The sequence below is a fragment of the Canis lupus genome, chromosome 9, assembly GCF_048164855.1.
Source record: "Canis lupus baileyi chromosome 9, mCanLup2.hap1, whole genome shotgun sequence".
NCBI lineage: Eukaryota > Metazoa > Chordata > Mammalia > Carnivora > Canidae > Canis > Canis lupus.
Window position 1 is genome coordinate 62,798,355 of NC_132846.1, and position 21,088 is coordinate 62,819,442.

Consider the following 21,088-nt stretch of genomic DNA (forward strand, 5'->3'; position numbering starts at 1 on the left):
TAGATAAATGAAAATATATTTCTTTGGATCCCTGGAAGTTCAAAGATCTCTAGAGTTGAATAGAAAATATAGGAGAAACCAAATAGTTACAAATCTAACCTAGGGATGGGTGGACTCAAGAAAGCTGTAGACCTTGTATGAGTCCAAAATAAGCACCCTTCATGCTTTGAAGACCATCATTGTATTTATAAAAAGGACCTTAGTATGAGAGATGAGTAGTAAACCTTTGCATGTCTGCAACTTTAAAATTCAGGTTCTACCAAAATCTCTGGCTCTAAGTTACTTCAATTAGCTGGGACAGCATCTGCTTCCTTAGCCAATTACTTTGCTTAGCTGGGATGGTGACGGTCCTTTCCAGGGCTTCCTATTTTTCTACTCCAGAAAAATAAGTAATATGGAAGGTTTGGGAGAATCAAAACCATAAGAGTAACGTCTCTGTAATCAGAAGGAATCTGGGCATGTGAGATATTTTCTGTGCCACAAATGTGTAAGAGAATTTGGCCTAAGAGACCCTTCTTGTAAGAACAATTTAAAGTGTTTACTCAGGAGCGCCTGACTGGCTTAATAGAGCATGTGACACTGATCTCAGTCAAGAGTTCAAGCCCTATAGTGGGTGTGGAGATTACTAAAATAATAATAATTTTTAAAAATAAAAAAATAAAATGTATAATTGAGTAACTGATACAAACTTCTGACTTTAAGTTGAAATCTTAGGAAGTTTAGACAGTTTCAGAACATCTGAGAAAGGGGTGCCTGGGTGGCTCCGTGATTAAGCATCTGCTTTTGGCTCAGAGCATGACCCCAGGGTCCTGGGATTGAGTCCCACATTGGGCTCCCTGCAGGGAGCCTGCTTCTCCCTCTGCCTGTGTCTCTGCTTCTCTCTGTGTGTCTCTCATGAATAAACACACAAAATCTTTTTTAAAAAATCTAAGAGATGGGATCCCTGGGTGGCGCAGCGGTTTAGCGCCTGCCTTTGGCCCAGGGCATGATCCTGGAGACCCGGGATCGAATCCCACATCAGGCTCCCGGTGCATGGAGCCTGCTTCTCTCTCTGCCTGTGTCTCTGCCTCTCTGCCTCTCTCTCTCTCTCTCTCTGTGTGACTATCATAAATAAATAAAAATTTAAAAAAAAAAAATCTAAGAGAATTTAAAGTCTACTATATGTGTAAGTACAATTGCTTTACTTTATAAAAATTAATACTTGACAGGTAATTGAAGTACATCAAAAAGAAATAATGTGTACATGTGCTATTTTGGCCCTTTTTTGGTAAAATGTCGAAATGTTCTATAGTGCAGAATTTTTAAACTAAAAATTAAAATTTTGCTTTTTAAAAAATGTAACAATAAAAGGGGACAAACTACCAATACACACAACAATATGAATGAATCTCAAAATCGGTATGCTGGGTAAAAACAGACAGACACAAGAGCACTTACCATATGGTTCTATTTATGCAAAATTCTAGGAAATGCAAATTAATATATAGTAACAGAAAGCAGATCAGTGGTTGCCTAGGGCTGTGGGAGCAGAGGGAGGGATATTCTATGGGAGGCCTGCAGAATCTCTTGGGGGTAATAGAAATATTCTGTATCTTGATTGTGGTGGTGGTGGTTTCACAGAAGTGTAACCACCATCTGTTTTTTTTAAAGCTTAAGACACACCAAGGTTTTGAATTTGTTGTTTAATAAATTAAGCACTAACCTTTTAAACCAGGGGTCAGCAAACTTTTTCTGAAAAGAGTCACATAGTAATTATTTTAGACTTAGCAGGACATATGGTCTCTGTGGCAAGTACATTGAAATTGGAATTTTGTATAATTTTTACACATCATAAAAATATTCTTCTATTTTTTCCCACATTTATAAATGTGAAAACTATTCTTAACCTATGGGCCATACAAATCAGCAGTGGGTCAGTCTGACCCATGGCCATAGTATGCTGGATCCTTGCAAACTCTATATCATTAAACAAAAGTAAAAGTAGAAACACCTGGGTGGCTCAGTGGTTGAGCATCTGCCTCTGGCTCAGGTCATGATCTCGGGGTCCTGGGATTGAGTCCCACATTGGGCTCTCTGCAAGGAGCCTGCTTCTCCTTCTGCTGATGTCTCTGCGTCTCTCTCTGTGTCTTGTGCATAAATAAATATAATCTTCAAAAAAGAAAAAAAGTAAACTTTTGACTAGCCTTTTTTTCTACATAGGAAAACCCACCCAGAATACATGGAAACAGTTCACTTTAACTGTTGTTGTTGTCATTATCATTATTATTTCACTCTACAGACTTTGAGTGTTTCCAGTACCTATGGCAGGGATTTCTTGCAATAAACCAAAAATGGTTTCAAAGTATGATTTAACTTTGTATGTAGTTTGACTCAAGGGTGAGAATGCACTTCTCAACCCCTTGTCCTTCTGTTCTTGTGGCAGAGATTACTTGCTCTAGCAAATCCCCGTTCTAGCATCTATCTCGTTTTCTAGCGTGTTCTCACTTAGCCCACGTGGGCTCACGGATCTTGATCCTCTCCAGACACTGACAAGAATGAATCTTTTCTCTGAAGCTGGGAAGAGGAGAAGATATGTGAAGGAAGAGGGGGGAGATTGTGCAGGAGAGCTCTGTGAAAGGCGGCTCTGTTTTAGTTGCAGGAGTTAGAGGAGAGCTGTTGTTCCATTAGAGCCCAGTAGAAGTAGGCAGCCAGTCTGGGCATGAAGAATGAAAAAGAGGTGTGCATGAGTAGAGATGGAAAACTAGAGAAAACCGCCTTAAGGCAATGTCATCGGAGACACAATATGAAGAAAAGGACTGCCAAGAGGCAGTTAGACACAAAGTAGGTAGATGCAAAATAACAGAATTCCCATCTGCTTTTGGAGAAGGATATTACAGGAAAAAGAATAGGTAGTGGACTCCTTTTGTTTTGCTTTGTTAGCAGTTGATTCTTTCCTGAATCCACATGGTGGGAGGTGGTCGTGTTAGTACAGAGTGGCCTGGCCCCCCTGAGCCCCATCTGAGTGTTCCCAGTAGCTGTGTAACCAGACTTAGCCAAGTCTTCAGTTAGTTGGTGCTCAACCCAGTGCAGACCCAAGCCAGGCCAAGCCAAGTTCTTCTCCGGGGATTTTGGAACTAGAGCTGAGAAGAGAAACTGACCTCCTAGTGCATCTAGGCTGCAAGATATAATAGCCTAGGAGCTGGTGGAGAAGCAGAGGAAACATGCCTGTCAAGAGAGAAAGAGGAAAGCAGATGGAGTTGGAGAGGGCAGTCCCAGAGATTCGGGAACGCTCCTTCCAGTTGTCCCTGGAGCCTCATTCCTATACTTGGGTTCTGGGGAATAACACAATATTTTGGTTTAACAGATTCAAGCTGACTTTCTGTCATTTACAATCCAGAGTCCCAAGTAATACAGAATGAGTGAGTGAGTGATGCCAAACATTTCCACATTCACAGTTATAATCCCATAGTCTGGAGGTATTCTAATTAGTTTCAGCGATGAATGAGACTTTTAAACTGGTCTACCAAAAAATGGAAGAGTGAACTCCTTTTGCCTTATGAAGAAAGGAATCCTCACTCACTGACTCAGGGGAACTGGAGAAGCAGGTCTCTCAACTCATTCAATCGCAAGGAGTTTTCTGGTGGTCCCTACAGAGCAAAAAGAAAGAAAATGTGCCTTTGGAAACCAGAGATCCCAGGAAAGAAAGAAAAGAGCCTGAGCCACTTTTTGGTGTGGTCTGCTTTCCATCTTGTTATTGTTGTCTGAGGTTGGAAATGCCTCAATACGTGGACACAATCTTAAGCAGTTGTTTTTTTAATTTTTATTTATTTATGATAGTCATCACAGAGAGAGAGAGAGGCAGAGACACAGGCAGAGGGAGAAGCAGGCTCCATGCACCGGGAGCCGATGTGGGATTCGATCCCGGGTCTCCAGGATCGCGCCCTGGGCCAAAGGCAGGCGCCAAACCGCTGCGCCACCCAGGGATTCCCTTAAGCAGTTCTTTGATCACAGCTAAACTAGCCTATTTGTGCCCAATCACAGTCCACATACTCAAGAAACTGAAATATGTAAGGTCTTGAGAAGTCATGCAGAAATTCGAGAAGGATGTTAGCAGCAGGGTTTGATGATAATGCTACTGTTCAGAATACTCTATAGAAGGAAACTCACTTAAGTTAACGCTCCTAGAAGGAGGGCTATATGGTCAGGCTGAGGGCATTGCCTAAGAGCCTTGGGGAAAAAGTGATTTTTTTTTTAAAGTAAGCTCTATACCCAATGTGGGACTTGAAGTTACAACCCCAAGATCAAGTGTCACATGCTCTACTGACCAAGCCAGTCAGGCACCCTACGGGGAAATAAAGTGATTTTAACCAGTTTCAAAAGCTTATATAAACCTTTTTAAATATTTTATTTATTTGAGAGACAGAGAACACAAGTGAGAGATGGGAGGAGCAGAGGGAGAGAGAGAAGTAGACTCCTTGCTGAGCAGGGAGCCTGAGGAGGGGCTCAGTCCCAGGACCCCTAGGATCATGACCTGAGCTGAAGGCAGATACTTAATTAACTGAACCACCAGGCGCTCACCTTCCTTTTTTTTTTTTTTTTTTTTTTTGAGGGAGAGAGACAGAGCAAGCGAGAGGTAAGGAGCAGTGGGAGAGGGAGAGAGCATCTTAAACAGGCTCCACGCTCACTGAGGAGCCCTATGCAGGGCTCTATCTTAAGACCCTAAGACCATGACTTGAGCCAAAATTAGGAATCAGACGCTTAACCAGTTGAGCTGCCCCAGAGAGCTTACTCTTAAACTAGCACCTTTGCCCAAAATGGCCTGAAAGAATTTTCAGCTTTTGTTGTCATAAGAGTTATTCCAGAAAAATGTTTTATGTTCAAATATATACCATTGGTATATATTATGGTATATATTTTAATGTATACCATTTATAATAATAATATAAGAAGTCAACAGTAATAAAATCAATAAGCTTTCCATTTTCAATAGATAATAAAACATTAATAAAAGAAATCAGCAATAAACCTTCTATTTTAAATAATTGTTAGCAAATAGTTAAATCCCTACTATTTAGGCTGCCTTTCTTTGGTTAAAAAGTGACATTTTGAGAACTTGTTTGCCCTTAATGTCCACTTAAAAACTCCTTTATCTTGTTAACTTTTGTCTTTGGGGCTTGTGGTTGCATATCTTTTTTTTAAGATTTTATTTATTTATTTATTCATGAGAGACACAGAGAGAGAGGCAGAGACACAGGCAGAGGGAGAAGCAGGCTTCATGCATGGAGCCCGATGTGGGACTCGATCCTGGGACTGGGATCACGCCCAGAGCCAAAGGCAGACACTCAACCGCTGAGCCACCCAGGCGTCCCTTGGTCACATATCTTTTGAGTATGAGGCAGGGGTGGCCTGTGTATCACCTCTCTTTTTATTCCCATCTATGCTTCTGTTTTCATTGCCTCCTGTCACCACCCAAAGGAGCAAAGCACGGATTTTTTTTCCCTGTAAATTTCCAGTTCTGGATGAAAGTATCTAAATTAAACAGGTTTCACCTTCTGTCCATCTATTTAGGAATGCAGACAGAACTACCCTTTCCATTTTAAGCATGCAATACCTGCTTGATACATAAAAAGTTTTAAATGCAGGGAAGTATTAAGAAAATGCAGAATGCGGGATCCCTGGGTGGCGCAGCGGTTTGGCGCCTGCCTTTGACCCAGGGCGCGATCCTGGAGACCCGGGATCAAATCCCACGTCGGGCTCCTGGTGCATGGAGCCTGCTTCTCCCTCTGCCTGTGTCTCTGCCTCTCTCTCTCTCTCTGTGACTATCATAAATAAATAAAAAGAAAAAAAAAGAAAAAAAAGAAAATGCAGAATAATCCCCCATATTTCCATTGTCCAAGGATAAAGATTATTTCAGAGTATTTCTACACAAGCCTTTTCTTTCTTTTCCACTTTTCTGATGTCTTAGTTTATGGGAATGTGTTTTCATCATAGTTGTGATTACTTTTCCTTCTAATATGCTGTCTATGCATCTGTTTTACACAAATGTCGTGGACATAGACTAGATGTATAATATACCATCCAGTGCATGGAATCACAGTATACTTAACCATTCCTATTTCTAGATATTTAGCAAACCTTGTTTGTGTCATCTCATTGAGTTTATCTATGAGTTCCAAACATGAATGGCCAGACAGGATTGTGAGCCACAAGATTGCAAATGGTAGGTCATCCACCAGTGGCCAAGGGGGATGGGTTGTTTTTGGTTGTTGTTGTTGTTTTTTTTTTTTTTAAGATTTATTTATTTGAGAGAGAGCGTGCACAAGAGCGAGCACAAGTGCAGGGAGGGGCAGAGAGAGGGGGAGAATCTCAAGCAGACTCTCTGCAGAGCCCAGAGCCAGAAGCAGGGCTCAGCTCAGGGTTCAATCTTACAACCTGGAGACCAAGACCCGAGCTGAAATCAAGAGCCAGATGCTTAACTGACTGAGTCACCCAGGCTGCCCCTGAAGAGGGATGTTTATAAAGGGTGTTTATAATGATGCCTGCCAGAGCATAAAGGGTGAGGTGTCAAAATGGTGAACAAGAGGACACTTTCTAGAAAGACAAATATGACTTCAAATAATAAAGACAAAGCTCCAGAAAACACTTATTCAGCAAAGCCACTCTACTACATGCCAACAGTACATACAGACAGATCAACACATAATTCTGGCCAGAAGAGGCACGTGCAAAGATAATCCACAAATGAACAAGGGGCGCTAGCAATGCTGGGGTAGTGGGGGTCCACTCTGCCTGGCTCCACAGAAGTAATGCCGCTTACCTAGGTCTTGAAAAATGATGCAATTCACTGGGTAGACCAAACAGAATGCAAATGCAGACAGGAGAAACAACAAGGGCAGGAATCCAAATTCTAAAACAAGGTGTGTCTGAGGATCCTCAACCAGGGCTGTGTGGCTGCTGCGAAGTGAGACAGGCTCTGGTCAGGTCCTCACAAACAATGCTGTGTGGCAGTGTGTACAATAAAAAAGGTGGTCCCTGTCCCCAGTTCTTCCGTGGAGGCAAACACTAAATCCTAGGACTTTCCCAAGTGATTCACAATGGGCCCTTGACCACACCTGTGTTTATGCTAACAAGAGGACCCAGGATATGGATGGGCCTGAAAAGACCAACCATGTGATTAGAGGGGAGGGACTTTGAGCCAGCTGACCTCGGGGAGTGGATGGGGGATGGGCGTTGAGTTCAATCACATGGCCAATAATGCAATCAATCGTGGCTTCGTCATGAAACCTGTATGAAACTCCAGGCACTGATTCTCTGATGGACTTCCTGATTGATGAACACAGTGTGCTGGGAAGATGGTGCATCCTGGTACCATGAAGATAGTGGGGGGAACCTCTCCATGCAGGAAGCTCCCGGACCTTACACCTATGTATCTCATCATTTGGCTGGTCCTGATTTTTATCTCATAGGATAAAGGATAAAATCATAACTACAGCACTTCCCTGAGAGTTCTGTTGTAGCAAATTGTCGTACCTTGGGTGGCTGAGGGATCCCCTGAATTTGTAGCCAGTTGGTCAGGAGTGTAGGTTAGCCTGGGCACCCCACACTTGTGGCTAGCATCTAAAGGGAGAGTGGTCTGATTAAGGATGGTGACCTTACCCCTCATGTCTGTGCTAATTGCAGGTGATTTGCATGGGAATCATATCTCAGGATTGCACCATGCTGAGGAATTTGAACCTTATTTTGAAAGAGTTTAAGCAAGGGGATCAAATATTTGTGTCTTTAAAAAACCACTATGTGGCAGTGTGAAGAATGGATTAGACAGAGGGGAGAGTTTGAAAGAGGTTGTTATGGATTGCTGGAAATCAGAAAGGAGCAATAAACTATGCCAATACACAGCAATCAATACCGAGGATGAATTATCAAAGATCTCTGCAAAATAAGTGTATGGAGCAGCAGATCAAAGAGCAGCATCCCTGGGGCTTGGTTTAGCAAGGATGTGTCCAGCCTGTGGGATAGAGACAGCAGTTTTTTTGGAAATATCACTTTCAAGTATCACCAAGCTAAAAGATTTGGATCTTTAAAAAAATAAGAAGAAGAATAAAAAGATACATTTTCCTTTTGAGTTTACTAGAAGAGTTAAAAGATACAGAAAAATACAACAAATAATCATGGGCTAACCTACCTTGGATTTAGCACTTGGTAACATTTTCTTCCTTAAGTTGTTCTATTTACACTTATTTGTTCTTTATTATAAATCAATGGCTCTCGAGATGGAAAGGAAGGGCAACTTTTCTCCCCAGGGGACATCTGGCAGCATCTGGAGGTATATTTGGTTGTCACAACTGGGGAGTGCTCCTGGCATCTAGTGGATAAAAGTCAAGGATGCTGTTAAACATCCTACAGTGCACAGGACAGCCCCCACAACAAAGAATTATTTGACCCTAAACATCAATAGTGCCGAGGCTGAAAAATCCTTATTCAAATAAAAGAAATAAAATACTGTGCATAAAATTGAGGTCCCCAAGCATCTCTCCCTAAACCCAAACCCACTTCCCATCCACCCTCTCCCCAAAAGTAACCTCTCCTGAATTACGTACAAGGACAGAGGTTGGTTGGTTTGTTATGTTCATTTTTCCAGTTTCTTTTCTTCTTTTTTAAGATCTTTATTTGAGAGGGAGAGAGAACATGAGACAGTGAAAGAGCAAAAGCAGGGGGAGTGGCAGAGGGAGAGGCAGTCTCCTTGCTGAGCAGAGAGCTTGATGTGGGAACAGGTAGGGCTAGATCCCAGGGCCCTGGGATCAGGGCCTGAGCTGAAGGCAGATGCCTAACTGACTGAGCCACCCAGGCGCCCCTGCATTGACACCTTTCAACTGCATACTAAGTGCTGTGCTCTACACTAGTGATAAAATACCATCTCCAAGTGACGTGAACCTCACCTAAGCCTGCAAGGATCTCATGATCCAGAAAGGGAAACACACATCAGCGGATACTATTCAGAAGATAATGTGATGGGACAATGAAAGAGAGATTGTTTTCAGTATAGATGCAGCAGAGATGAAATTAAAGACTCGGTTGGTAGTAGCAACACCCTTCTTCATCACGATCAAACTATGGTTTATAACCTTGTAACAGGAGTTGAGAACACCATTTAAATTAAAATAGTCGAGTAAATTGGCCCTACAGGATTTGAAACACATTGATATAGTAATCCATAGTATTTTGAATGGCATGGTGCTGGTTTAGAACTCAGTGGACATAATAAGACACAATAGAGATTACAGACACAGAATCTGGTCTCTCATAAGCATGGTATTTCAAATCAGTGAATGGAGTATGGGTCATTCAATAAATGATCTTGAAATAAATTTTAAGGAGGAAATCAATTCCTAGCTCTTCCTAGTAGCAAATGAATTCCAGTTGGATCAAAAATTAAATAGTTAAAAAAATTAAATAGCTAAAAAACACGCAACATCAAGGAGAAAATATAAGTATTTCTGAAATCTTTGGACAAGGCGCACCTGGGTGGCTCAGTTGGTTAAGCATCTGCCTTTGGCTCAGGTCATGATCTTGGGGTCCTGGGATTGAGTCCAGCCTTGGGCTTCCTGCTCAGCAGGGAGTTTGCTTCTCCCTCTCCCTCTGCATCTCCCCCTGGCTTGTGTTCTCTCTCTCTCTCTCTCTCTCTCTCTCTCTCTCTCTCTCTCCCTCTCTTGCTCAAATAAATAAAATCTTTAAAAAAAAATCTTTGGGCAAATAATATCCTTCTTAACAAGACACCAAAGCTAGAATTTCTAAAAAGAAGTGTTGATCGGGATCCCTGGGTTGCGCAGCGGTTTAGCGCCTGCCTTTGGCCCAGGGCGTGATCCTGGAGATCCGGAATCGAATCCCACGTCAGGCTCCCGGTGCATGGAGCCTGCTTCTCCCTCTGCCTATGTCTCTGCCTCTCTCTCTCTCTCACTGTGTGCCTATCATAAATAAATAAAAATTTTTAAAAAAAGTGTTGATGGATATTACCAGACTAAATTTAAAACTTATGAACTCAGACAACTCTGGAAAACAAATATAGGGCAGCCCGGATAGCTCAGCAGTTTAGTGCCACCTTCAGCCCAGGGTGTGATCCTGGAGACCTGGGATCGAGTCCCACATCGGGCTCCCTGCATGGAGCCTGCTTCTCGAGCCTCTGCCAGTGTCTCCGCCTCTCTCTCTCTCTCTGTTTCTCTCATGAATAAGTAAATAAAATCTTAAAAAGAAAAGAAATAGGGGATCCCTGGGTGGCTCAGCGGTTTAGCGCGCCTGCCTTTGGCCAGGGCGCGATCCTGAAGGCCTGGGATCAAGTCCCATGTCAGGCTCCCTGCATGGAACCTGCTTCTCCCTCTGCCTGTGTCTCTGCCTCTCTATGTCTATCGTGAATAAATAAATAAAATCTTAAAAAAAAAAAAGAAAAGAAATAGAAAACATGAAGCAAGAATTAAAAAAAAAAAAAACTAGATCATCCAGGGGCATCTGGTTTACTCAGTCAGCAGAGCAGGGACTCTTGATCTCAGTGTTGTAAATTTGAGCCCCACACTGGACAGAGAGATTACTTAAAAAAATAAAATCTTAAAAAACAAACTGCACTAACATCCTTAAGACAGATTAAAAAGTTGTTATATATAAATAAGGTAAATGTGATTCTCACCCATAAAATGGGGAAATGAAATGAAAATGCTTTTCACAAAAAAAGATAGGCAAATAATTATGTGGACAGATATTGTTCTCATAAATAGTCAAAGAAATGCAAATTTCACCCCAATAAATGATAGTGACGATTTAAAAGATGAAAGATACCCGTGTGTGCAGAAAGCAGACATTATATAGCGATGGTGGGAAGATACTTAGGTAGAAATCTGCTGGGTGGGGATTGGCTAATATGTGTAAAAAAAAAAGTCAAAGGAAAAAAAAAAAAAAAAAAAAAAGTCAAAGGAGAAAAAAAATACAGGTAGGTTGAGGGGAGGAGGGAAGGTAAAGGGAATACTTTTGAACTAGCATGTCCTTTTCTAGGTATTTATCTTAAGTGTGCATCTGTTGCGTTTGTAATAGTTTGTTGGTCGCTAGGGCTGCCCTACCAGGATGCCACAGAGGGGTGGCCGAAACAACAGAAGTTTATTTTCTCACAGTTCTGGTGGTTAGAAGTCCAAGATCAAAGTGCTGGGAGGTTGGTTTCCCCTGAGGCCTCCCCCGCACCCCCGGATTTACAGGTGGCCATCCTCTCCTGTGTCCTCACATGACCTTTGCTCTGGTGTTTCTTCCTCCTGTATAAGGATACCAGTCATTTTGAATTAAGGCCCCGCTTTTATTACCCCCATTTACCTCTTCATTACCTCTTTAAAGGCCCCATCTCCAAATAGTCACGCTGAGGAGTTGAGCTTCAATGTGTAAATTTTGGGGAAACACAATTTTGTCCGTAACAAATAATGAAAAATTGGAAACAACCTGAAAGTCCATAGAGTAAAATATTATGCAGCCTTAAAAGTGATAAAATTGATTTATATGTGTTAATGTGAAAAGTTGTCATGCTACATGTTTCTTTTTTTTAAGATTTATTTATTTTTAAAGATTTTATTTATTTATTCACGAGAGACACAAAAGGGGCAGAGGGAGAAGCAGGCTCCCTGCGGGGAGCCCGATGTGGGACTCGATCCCAGGACCCCGAGATCACACCTTGAACTGAAGGCAGCTGCTCAACCTCGGAGCCACCCAGGCATCCTGATTGATTGATTGATTGATTGATTGATTTATTATTTATGTATTTGTTTGAGAGAGAGAGAGTGCTAGCTTAAGCATGTGCATGTGAGCAGGGGGAGGAGCAGAGGGAGAGGAAGAATCCCTGCTGAGTCCAGAGCCCATCTTGGGGGCTCAATCTCACAACCCTGAGATCATGACCTGAGCCAAAACCAAGAGTTGGATGCCGACTGAGCCACCCGTGTGTCCTGTACATGACATATTTCTTGAAGGGTGTTTAAAACAATAGGTTTAGTATGACAAAATACATATACATATTTGAAAAACAAAGTTTATGCACCCTGAAGTAAATAAGGTAACATCCGAGTAGCAGAGTTGGAGGGAATACACACATTCGACTTTATATTTTTATGAATAATATCTAATGAATATATTTACCTTCATAGAAAGAAGAAAAAGGTTTTTTATTTTTTTAATTTATCATTGTAGCATAGTTGACGTACAGGGTTATGTTAGTTTCAGGTACACAACATAGTGATTCAACAATTCTATACCTTAGTCAGTGCTCATCCTGAGAAGTGTGAAAAAAGTTATTTCCTAAAGGACAGTTCAGCCCCAAATTTCTTTGAGGATCATTTAAGTGAGTTCCAGTATCTGATTATTAATTTCTTGCATAAATGATTGCAGCCTATGAGCCGAAGCTGCTCTACGGGATTTGCCAGCAAAGAGGCCACTGATGTGAGGCGATTGCAGTCTTGAGTGGAAGTTATTCATTTGCAGGGAAATTATGAACCTAAGTAAATAGCAATTACCCAATAGAATTTATGGATGTACTTAGTGGATACTTGGCAAACCTGTTAATTTGATCCATGTAGCCAGATACAATAGATAATTTAAGCCAAAAGCCCCTTCGAGTAGATAAATACACTGACAAATTTCAAAGACAATAAATTCTTTTTCTAGCAACTTGGAGTCCTATGCACACTTTTTTTTTAAAGATTTTATTTATTTATTCATGAGAGAGAGAGAGGCAGAGACACAGGCAGAGGGAGAAGCAGGCTCCACGCAGGGAGCCGGATGTGGGACTCGATCCCAGGCCTCCAGGACCAGGCCCTGGGCGGAAGGTGATGCTAAACCGCTGACACCCGGGCTTACTATATGCACAATTTTAATACCAACCATGTGGAGTTCCTCAGATAAACCCACTTTTACAATTAGGAAAAAACCAACAACACACTGTACAGTATGTTGCTTTAGCTCTTGATTGCTTTATCAAGTGACTACTGGAGTGACTACTCATTCCTTTGAGTGAAAAAAATCACCCCAACTTGCTACTTATTTGGAGTTCAGGTTTGTGTTTTTTGTGTGTTTGTGTTTTTTGTGTGTTTGTGTTTTTTGTGTTTGTGTGTTTTGATTCTTTAAAGAATCAAAATCCAAGTCAGGTCTCTCAAATTCAAAGACCTCAGCAGTCAGAGGTCACATGTTGGCGAAGGTCGTGCAGACTGAGCGACACGCCCCGTGTAGTTCCTGATTCTGCATCATCAGTGATGCTTGTATCATAGACAGAACCTTCGAGATGCAGCTTGATTTTCCTCAACCCGAGAAAACGATCTTTTCCCGTGACACTGAATGGGGGCATCAAGGGTGCCCATTCATCGCCTGATTTCTCACCGTTCCCACATGTTTAGCTGATTGATCAGAACAAACAAAAGCTTAACATATTTCAACCTCCTTTCAGATGATCAAGCAGCTGATTGCAATTTTCCGCAACCTTCAGCATATGGGTTGCATGATTTACGGAGAATTCTGCAGAACAGGCTGAGAATGGTTTCCTCTTTGACATTCAAGTTAATTATCACTATTGAATCTTTAATACTTAAAAAACACACGGTGCTTAATTTGTTCATGAATCACTGGTTTAATAAATGCTAGTGTATATATTAAATTATGTTAATGTTTAATATCTTTTTCAAGCAGTCAAAGGTGCATTAAAAATTAAAATAAAATTAATTCCCACTTTTTCATTCTTACACTGTAGGTAATGTTTTCTTACACTGTGCTGTGGTGTTCTACAAATTGATGTTCGGTGCTTTGAATTAATGAACTTTGTGATTTATTTACTGCCTGGGGTGCTATTCATTAGTTTTTCAATTACTGTAAAACTTTATATAACATGGCATGAGACTCTAAGCAATCACATGAATGGTACTGGGGAGTTTTTCTTCCAAATAGGATCGTGTAATAAAGAGAGAAGGCTAAATTAGCATCTCTAATATGCCAGCCAGAGACGCTGGGTGCTGGGCCTGGTAGGCCTGCAAATAACCTTCCAGAAGCAAATCTTTCAGAATCAGAATGCTCAAAAAAATCTAGCCTCCTGCCTTTGAGTAACTGCACAAGTCATGGTGAACCGTCTTTGTCCGCAGAGCTCAAAACAAGAATCTCTAGGATCCAGTGTATGACCAAGAGGCAGCTGAGATTTGAAATCTCACCCTGTTATATCATCCTACGGACTTCGAGAAGGGCCAGAAGTGATTGTTAGGCTTTGCACCAAGGCTTAAACGTGTCCGTGTGTCTGATTTCTTTCAATGTGTCCTTTGGTAAGGTCTGACAAGATGCCTGGCACATTCCCTAAGGGTTTTTCTTCATCTTCTAGAAACCCTGTGTCATTTGGGGGTGAGGGGGCACTCCGTGTAGAACATGGTCCCTGCTGGAAAACTCACGGGGAGGTGAGGCCAAGGTAAAGAAAGGTTAGAGGGGGCCTGGCTGGAGTGCTCCCACAATCACACAAGAGCTAGAAGAGCCTCAGGGAGCGAGGGTGAGCAGGGGGGAAGGGGGCAAGGTGACAGAAGCAGCTAGTGTGCTCCTTGGGAGTCCAGAGCTGGCACCTGCTAGGGGGCTGTTTGGTAACCACACAACCACCGTGGGCGCCCAGGCCTCTTCCCGTTCACTCAACCCACTCTGCCCTGTGACCTTAAATCTACACGTATTTCAGATGTGCCAGTGGAGAGGGAAGCTTTTTGTCCCGCACAGGGATTGACCACTCAGAGGTAAGGATGGAGGCAAGAAGGAAACGCTTGCTATCTTCACAGAAAAAAAAAATCAGCCTGAGGACAAGACACAGGGCATCCAATACCCCAGGGGGCCACGGAGCCCCCCCACCCCACCTCGGCTACTCAGGAGAGCAGACCACGCAATAACCACAAGAAGAAAGCCTGTGCTGGGGATGAGGGGGCAGCCAAAACTCATCAGCACTTATTAGCCTTTTGCAAAGTTACACAAAATACTCGTAGCACAAGGAGACCTCAAACTCTTGTGTTAGGAATTTTATTTCTGTATGGAGAAGACAACAGAACTTCAGCTTTCTAGAATTTTCCTGGTTAGTCTGTTCTGGCCTATCTTCGTTGGCCAGCCTACCTTCACCCCAATGGTCACACCAGTTAAAACAGGTCTCCACCCCCTGGCCAACACCATTGCCTCCTTGGTCATAGGGCTGGTCCCAATTCACTCAACTGTCACACAAAGCACCTGCCCAACCTCTCACTTGTGTCCCCTGCTTTCAGCCTTCCTGACCCTCTGACCTGATGTGCTCAGGTTGGCTTCTCTGGCTCTCAACCCTGTCTTCATGCTTCTTCCTTGATTTAAACCCACCCCTTTGGGCAGCCTGGGTGGCTTAGGGGTTTAGCGCCGCCTGCAGCCCGGGGTGTGATCCTGGAGACCCGGGATCGAGTCCCATGTTGGGCTCCCTGCATGGAGCCTGCTTCTCCCTCTGCCTGTGTCTCTGCCTTTCTCTCTCTCTCTCTCTCTCTCTCTCTCTGTGTGTGTCTCTCATGAATAAATAAATAAAAATTTAAAAAAATAAACCCATGCCTTTGTTAAGCCCCTGTAGGAGCTCCTCACCCAGGCCAGGCCCCCACCAAGCCAGCCCTGGTTCTCCAGCTGAGCAGACCAAGGCAGTTCTGGAGAATTTGTTTTCTGGGGACCAAGGGAAAAAAATCTTTTGCTTCAACTCTTATTGTGAAAGACACTTCTAAAGACCTTGTGGATTTATTGTCCAACCCTTCCTCAACGATGAGGAACGGTGTGTATCTTGGTATCCTCAATACCAACATCAGTGATGGCCACACGAGGTCATGGTTCACCCAGTAATACAGTTCATCAGCTAACAAGACCAGACCCTGGGATCCTTGACGCAAGTTACCTCTCCTGTCCTTTGATGTTTTCTGACAATAGATGAGTGCTGCAAAAATAAATATGCTGCAGATTCCAGTTGCTGCGGGTTCTAGGGAGGAGAGCACTTTCAGGCTTGTTATGCCTTACCGTCCGCGTGCATCCCAAGCTAGGTAGCTCCCGGGAAGTAAGTTATTTGGGGCTTCCAAAACCACCACAATTACCTTGATAGATCAGTTACTGTCTCCAGAAATACCCAGACCACTCATTCTACAGCATCAGCTTTGAGGTTATCTGAACACCCCAGGTGCAGAGACCTAGCATAGTTATAGTGAGTAGAGGGTGTAGTTCCGAGAAAGTCACGACCAGTCCTCACTTCCATGGTGCTTCATGGGCACAGGGTGGCCAGTCCCAGCCTGGACCCACGGGAGCTCTGCATGGCCTATCCCATGGCATGGCCACCAGACCCTTTGGGAAGGGTGACCGAGGGGAAGATTCAGGGCTATGCCCCTCTGTAGTCCCCAGAACAGGTAGGTGTATTGCTTTGGCCCCAGTCCGGAGAACAGGTGAATTCCCCAAACCCAAGTGTCAGGGTGATGATTTCCTGTGGAACATGGGCCCTGGCCCTGGATATTCTGGAAACTAACCATATTGTCTCCCTTATGTCTTTGGGGAGAATGGTCTACTTCCTCACATCTGCTCCCAGGAGATCAGACCCCAGAGAGCTCCCACTGGAGTGCAGCTTACAGAGCCTAAGGTGCTGCTTTGTCAGCCGCCAGCTCTGGTGATGCCAGCAGAGAACCTGGAACAGGAGAGACACGGTGTCCTCACTTACACCGCTCTCGCTGCGGCACACTGACACCGTGAAAACGATTTTGAAAAGTGTAGACATCTGGATGTATCTGTTCCTCTGAAAGCTTATTTTAATAACTGTAATCTTAAACGGTCAGCTTCTCTCCTGATCTTGATTCTTACCACTTACGCTTCATTTTTAAGCTTTATAATGAATATTAATGAAAAGGTGCACTTGGGAATTTACCTCGCGTTGGTTTCTTTATTTTATGGGGTTTTTTTAGGGCAGCAATCTCAAACCCCTCTAGGAATACTACTGACATATTTATTGCCTCCATTATTTATATTGGGGAAGTACTTGATTGCCTTTTGCTTTTTTGTTAACTCCAGGAGCTCACTTATTCTAAAAGGGAAAACTCTCTCTCTCTCTCTCTTTTCTTTTCTTTTCTTTTTTTTTTTTTTAAGATTTTAAAAGAGTGATCTCCATGCCCAACGTGGGGCTCAAACTTACAACCCCAAGATCAAGAGTCACATGCTCCTTCGACTGAGTCAGCCAGGCATCCCTCAAAAGGAAAACTCGTGGGATCAGATCAAATGACTCAGTTCTTCCCCTCCAGCCCTGCTGCTGGGCCTCTCCTCACACAACCCTAGACACAAATGTGCTGCTCAGAGAGCATCTCCACATTTCTGCCCGTCCTAGTCCCTTTCCTGAACTACCTCCTTTCCCAGCTGACTTCCACCAGCTGCACTGTGCTATTCCTGTTCCCTTTGGGGAATACCAAATCCACCCATTTCATCACCCACTGGGACACAAGAGCCCCCCCCAAAAAAATTACACATAATACTTGGTACATGTGTGCTTATTTTCTGGGGAGAAGATCCAAAGCTTTCGTTCCATTCTTATTTTTTTTTTTTAAGATTTTATGTATTTATTCATGAGAGACACACAGAGAGAGGCAGAGACACAGGCAGAGGGAGAAGCAGGCTCCCAGTGGGGAACCTGATGTGAGCCGCAATCCCAGGACCCCAGGGTCATGCCCTGAGCCGAAGGCAGATGCTCACCCACTGAGCCCCCTAGGTGCCCCTCCTTCTATTCTTAAAGGGTCCGTGACCCTCTCCTCCTCCAAAAGGTTGGAAATGGTCCGTCATTGTAATCAGTACTATCGTCACACTGTACTTGCAACATTTAAGCACGTTGCCGGCGCACTCTAGGGTCCTTCCAGTCCATTCTGCACACTGAGGCCCTCCCACTGCTGCTTTCACCCACGCAACACAAGGTTTCACGGGTGGTTTCTGCTCCCCCTGCCTGCAGTGCCCGCAGGAGCCCGACGGTGGCGTCACCACACCGCTTTTATTCCCAACTCCTTCGGAGGCTCCCCAACCTAGAGCACCTCCCCGCCCCCTCCCCACACCCCTCCCAGGTCCAGCAAAAGAGCCTCTCAGGCTAAGACCTGCTCACAAGAAGAGTTTGATTTTATTTTTATTTTTTTTAAGATTTTATTTATTCATGAGAGACACACAGAGAGAGGCAGAGACACAGGCAGAGGGAAAAGCAGGCTCCCCCTGGGACTCAGATGCGTGGACTCAATCCCAGGACCCCAGGATCACACCTGAGCTCAAGGCAGATGCTTGACCCCTGAGCCACCCAAGCGTCCCTCATCTTTGATTTCCATAGCATGGGGGTGCTTAGGCCCAGGCCCCAGCAAAGAGCAACCCTCGGAAGCTTACAGAGTGAATGTGGAATGTGACCTGACGTTCAAAACAGAACATATATAAACTACCCAGATGCTCCTCCAGAAAAAAAAAAAAAAAAAAAACATATCTAAGGGCATGGGCAGTTATGAGGTCAGAATTTGCCGGCAAAATGTTTCAAACAAAGTGCTCTGTCAGAAATAGGTGAATTCTTTCCTTGGTCTTTGCGTCAAAAATTATTTATGAAAACGTTACAGCTGAGATGTGGTTTTAAGCAATGCACTGAAAAGTCAAACGACATCCTTAACAGTACATGTTAAATAGGCATCCTTCATGACCATTTTTCAAAGAGACGACAGCAAAGTAAATCTAAGGTGCGGAGGGAAAATACACTGAATTCATAATAATCAGTAAATAATTATCTCTGGTATTTGCTTACTTACTGATGCAACTAAGCCCAGGCATAATTATTCAGGAAAGAATCCCCATCTTCTTAGCAACACATTCTAAACTGGATAGTGTTGCTCTCTACGTGGAAATGCATCCGCAGTTAAGTCAGGTGTTCAGTATTAGGAATCAATATTAATATTAAACTTGGGGCGGAAGAGAGAACACAAGACAGGTAGGTGCACAGCTGTCTAAGCACCCGATGGTCTGAGATTTATGCAGGCAGCTGTGAGCTGCCAGACCAGGTGTGACTGAGGTGGAAGACCGGGCAGGAAGCTGGGCTCGGGCTCTGCAGGAGGGAGTCCTTCTTCCCCACAGTGGTGCTCACCCATCTAACGCCCCCTGCTTCCTCTTCCTTGGCAGGGGATAATGGATAATATTAAGGTCAGGCAGGCTTGGTCACTCGCAATAGGCCCCAGCCTGTAGGCACACGGTCACCGTGGGGCCAGGCCCCTACCTGATCATCTACCCTCTCCTGAATTGGCAACGATTTATCTGTAAGTTCCTGCAGGGCTGACCCATGCCCTTTGGTCCTCCACGCACAGGAGCCTTTTAAAAACCTTGCAGTTAAGCTCCTGAGGGGTCCTGAGAAGCCTCGGCCCTAATGCTGGCTGCCGCACAGCACCTTGCTCATGTTGGGACCACGCAGGCTCACCATGCCCCAAATCTCCAGGAGGATTTCCAAGCCAGAGAGCCCTTGACAGTGACAGCAGCACGTGTGACCAAACACGGGGACCTGAAAAATCCGGCCCAAGACTGCAGCTGGCTCAGAGCACGGCTGGTCCAGAACCCCCATCTTCCCCCAGGGCGGGTGGGGGGGCTCTGCTATCTCCCCTTCTTTCAGCTTCTAGTAGCCCAGGGAGGGGGCTGGATTCCAACCGAAGTAGGGCTGGCTTTTTGGCACATGAACGTGGGGTCCTTTAGGGTTCCTGAGCACCCGGGGCCTTTGAGTCTTATTGGAAGGGCATTGTTCCAATTTACTGGAATTTTTTCTTTCTCAAAAAAATGTTTTTCAGACTTTCTGACTCCTCGCCCTTGCCAAACCCTTCCCGTTCATTCCTTTGCAGAAAGGTCTACTGTGACAACTCCTGACATCGTCGCTCAGCTGTGGGCACGGGGATTCCTATGTACTGGACGCCCTTGTATATTTAGTGAGCGTTGGCAGAGAATGGGGGGAAAAGGTTGGGGCTTCAGAGGTTTTAGGGTGCAGCGGGTAGCCAAGTCCTGGGACCTGAAACTTGCCCAGGGTGTCTGTGCCTTCATGGAAGGCTTCTCGCAGCTCCGAAGAGCCCTTCAGCTGGTAAGCTGTGCACAGTCCCTGAGAGGCCCATCTCCACCAATTAAAGCTCCCTCACCCCTTTCACCCTTCCTCACTGGTGTAGGCCGATGGTCCAATTTGTCAGCAACCAAAGCAAAGATGATGGCTGAGCTGACTCATTTGGGAACAGTAATTCCATCCAGAGAAGATTTCCCATTCATTTAGACACTGGAGCAATTATTTGCTGGCTGACAGTTGTAATTACTTTTTGCTGCAGGTAGGTAACCGTTCCAGAAGCCACACTAATAGGATTACTGGTTTCCGAAGGGCTTTTGGAACAAGTCATTTTCAAATAGTCAGCGCAGCATGTTCGGTGAATTCTCCACCCAGGATAAATTCCTACCTCTGTGGCTCAGCAGGCAAGGCATGGGTTCTTGGATGGGGCCCTTTGGGACTGCAGGGACATTTTTCTTCCAGGTTCCTTTGTTTGAAAATGGGACCTCAGCAGGGCACCTGGGGGGCTCAATGGGTTAAGCTGCTGCCTTCGGCTCAGGTCATGATCCTGGGGTCTTGGGATTGAGTCCCGCGTCTGGCTCTCTGCTCAGCTTCTCCCTCTCCCTCTCCCTCTGATGCTTGTGCATTGTTTCTGTGTGTGTGTGTGAAATTAAATAATTAATTAATTAATTAAATCGGAAGAAGAAAGAGGAGGGGGAGGGGAAGAAAATGGGACCTGAGTAAATCATGCTTGGAGATATTTCATGAGCTTGCCTGTAATCATTCTAATTTTCAACTGCTCTGAGACTTGGCATTAAATTATATCAACCAACCCACGTTTTCTGGCCATCGCAGGGTGAATCACTTCTCCAGTTGTGGTATCCCAGGGTAACCTCTCCCTCCATGCTACCCATTTCTGAAGGGAAGTTAAAGGGAAAAATAAACCCAGACAATATTTCAATCAAGGTTTCTAACAAGATTACCAACTGTTGCAGACGGTAGATGATGATTTTGCAGGAAGGTTTTCTATTTGGTATGAAA